Raw genomic sequence first — 3,839 nt, 5'->3', positions numbered from 1 at the left:
TATTATTATAATTATAAAATTATCAGATAAGCTCACAAAGTGAGACTCCCTCCAAAAAAGAATCAGCCTGATGTTTAGGGCAATGTTAATGAATGAATCATATCAACTACTTGGTTCCTTAGATTCACTGTCTGAAAATATAGTATAAAAGCAATTCCTCCCCTGAAAAAACCTTCAAGTCTTTTGAAACTGATACACTTGGTGATTCTGCATGTGTGTGGCCTCAGTTTTTTCATCTGCTAAGTAGAGATATAACTTCATTGCTTTCCCATGGTTATTATGAAGACAAATTAATAACTCTTAAAAATACTTGGCAAATATAAAGTGACCCATGTATGCTCAATATTAGTATTTGTGGAATAAAATGCCTAACCTGAGGCCTAACAACTAGGTATTTTTTATCCTTTCCATACTAGGGAATAGGACAACTATTTCCGAAGGGTGTATGGAATATACTACCGGTTCCCATTTCACTTTGGTATGAAAATGAAATAAAGAAATCTATTCTTGACATAAATCAATTCAAAACAACATCCAAAATCACTACCAAAATCTTCCCTGTATTCTTAGACTAATATATAATCATTATAATACATTAAGAAGAAGATTTAATATTCTTCCCCCTCCCACCTTCCCCATAATTTTATTATTACTTTAACCAGCATTTTGTGCAACTTCCTCTACTAAGAAAAGATACAAGAAGTAAGCCTGTATTTGGACTCAGTATTGAAAGCAAGCTTATAGATCATCTCATTTAACTCACCATCCTTACAGGATTTCACTTAGTGACATCTCAAACAAGTGGCCATCTGTGTAGACTTTGAACACTCTCAGTAAAAAGGCCTTTACTGGAGAGATGATGGAAACTTCCTGAATTGCTTATAGAATAACCAATTACAAATTCTTTCTCTGATTTTGGATCCAAATTTGCCTCAGCAGAATTTGTGCCTATTGATGCTGTTCTGCCTTCTGGACCAAAAAAGAACAAACCTATTTACTCTTTCGTGATCTTTCAAAATTTTGAAATTGTTCAGACTTTTCTCATAGTCATCTCTTATCTAGCTCTGATGCAACACTGTTTCTGCAACATCATCAGTGGTATTCTCAGAGCAAGCTCTAGCTTGTAGGTGACCCTCTACGCATAAGGTACACAGAACTGAATATTCCATTCAACTTCACAGGTGGTTTGGCCAAGACTGTTTTCAGGAAGTGTTGCCCCTGTGATCTTTTTGCACTGATGTAGAATAAAACATTTGATTAGCTTTTTAGCACCAATGTCACCGACAGTTACACAAATCTCATGGGCAACTACAAATCTCCAAGAACTTTCCCATGATCTCCAGCCAAGACCAGTTGCCCCAGTGCCATCATAGTGTGTTTAGTGAACCTACATTCAATTTTATTTTGACAGTTTTGACTCAGAAGTTATATATTTCCATGTTCATGTTTACCTTTATGTAGCACGCTATCTAATAAAACCCTGTTTTACTGACTATAACTTTGATAAGCTAGCTTTGCATTACTTAGTCCTGCCATTCAGGGCCCTACCACATGTTCCTAGAAAATGTTATTCACTTTAACACAGTTCCAGTTTGCTCATAGTTACAAAAGCCAACTTTGAGTCCATCTAACTGTACAACTTCCAGCCCACATTTTTTGACTTCTCCACATAAATATACTGATTTTTTATGAACTAATTTCCTAAAATGAAGATATCCTATACTTATGAGAGCTCCTAAACCTATTACTACTAATAATAATAATTCTCTAAATGAGTACTAGCTTAGCTTTTTTTTTTTTTTTGAGACCAGGTCTCACTCTGTCACCCAAGTTGGTGTGTAGTGGCATGATCTCGGCTAACTGGCTAACTGCAACCTCCAACTCCCTGGCTCAAGCAGTCCTCCCACCTCAGCCTCCCGAGTAGCTAGGACTACAGGCGTGTGCCACCACAGCAAGCTAATTTTTTTGTATTTTTGGTGGAGACACGGTTTTGCCATGTTGCCCAGGCTAGTCTCTAACTCTATAACTCCTACACTCAAGTGATCTGCATGCCTCAGCCTCCCAAAGTGCTGGGATTACCCACATGAGGCACCACGCCCTGCTAGTACTAGCTTCTTTAAGAGGCCTGCTCTGTTACATCTGGGCTTAAGTTCTACATCATATAATTTGTCACTTAATTATTGATTGTTGTGTGATCAGAGACTTTTATATTTTCTTTATCTTTTTATTCTGGATGCCTTTGCAGTACTTATACTAAATTTTATTTAATTGAGGAGGAAAGGAAGGCAGGAAGGAAGGAACAAAGAAAGGAAGAAGGGAAAAAAGGAGTGAGGAAGGGAAGGGATGAAAGTCATGTTTTCATTTAGGTTGTAAGCACTGAAAAGAAACTGCCCATTATACGTTGTCTCTTGACCTTTCAAGATTTTGAAAACTCATCTCAGAACTCATCTCAGTATTAAATCCACAGTCAGAAATATACATCTCACATAATGACTAAGAGCAAACCTGTGGAGACCATTGGGGATGGAGCTAATATCATCCATGGACCAATATAAGTGAATACAAGAAGTTAATAAGAAAAAGTTGAATGAATTAAAGTATTATAGCAGGTTGTTAGCAGATGAGCAAACCTAAAAGGCAGTGAAATAGCTCTCTAGGCATCCTGTAAGAGTTTTGACAGAATCGAGAGCATATTGAATCAATCTTTAAGATACTCAGCTGCTGACACACAGGAAAAGGAAAGGTTGCTCAGGCAGATTGATTAGCTAGCAGGCTCTATACCTGGTGAATGAAAAGAGGTATTAATGAGCCCAAAGTAGAAGGAAACTTCTGTTCTGGAGTTAAGGTTGGGGAGAAAGGTCAATGAAGGAAATGAGGTGAACCAAGAGGGCCAATCAATTGCAGGTCACAGTGGATCAATTACAGCCTATCTATGACTTCCAACCAGAGTCAGCACTATTTCCCTTTTTTCCCTCACTCTCTTTTGGGTCCCAAGATCCATGAATTCTAATCCTGAAATCAGCTCTTATCTACCTATTCATACTGCCCCAGTCTTAATTTAGGCTTTTCTCATATCTTGCCTGGAAATTTTCAATGATCTTTCAACTATAATCTTCATGCCTTTAGACTCACTCCCTTATCCTAACTATTGCAAGAATTTCCTTTAAATCACAAACCTGGTCACATTTCTAGATAAAATCCTTTGATAGCTCCTCAGTTACCTACTAAAGTTCTCTGCATGGTATTCAAGGCCCTTCATTATCAGACCTCAACGTATTTCTCCAACCTCACCTTCCACCAGACTACCTCCAATGCACACTATATTTTGGTCACCACGAGTGACTTCCTCAACTTCTATACCTTTTATCTTTGCTTAAGTTGTTCCCTCTGCCTGGTAAGCCCTCTCTTTCTGTCTCGTCTTCATATACTTCCATTATCATTTAGGACCAATCTGAAATGTCAAATCTTTTTCCAAGATTTTCCCACTTCCTCAACCCCTCTTTAAAGCAAAAATATCTCTTCCTTTTCTGAACTTCACAGTACATTTTCAGGCATCTTTTGCACCTTCTGAATTGTGTATGTCTTTATCTTCATATGCCCATATGTTCTCAATAAATGCTGAATGAATGATTGATCCAGAAAATAGATGGAGTAGTGAGAAGTAGTGAAAGTATGACAATAAAGGAGATGATGATATGTACCCTCTCAGCTATTACTTTGAGTTACTCTTACAGTGAATCCTACAAGACAAGGCAACATAATCAAGATATACACGTTAATTAAATATATTATAAGTATATGTCAAATATATATTTTATATTTATTTTATAAATATGATA

Source organism: Rhinopithecus bieti, unplaced genomic scaffold (assembly GCF_001698545.2).
Source record: "Rhinopithecus bieti isolate Rb0 unplaced genomic scaffold, ASM169854v2 scaffold_1467, whole genome shotgun sequence".
Lineage (NCBI taxonomy): Eukaryota > Metazoa > Chordata > Mammalia > Primates > Cercopithecidae > Rhinopithecus > Rhinopithecus bieti.
This window is presented reverse-complemented; position numbering follows the sequence as displayed.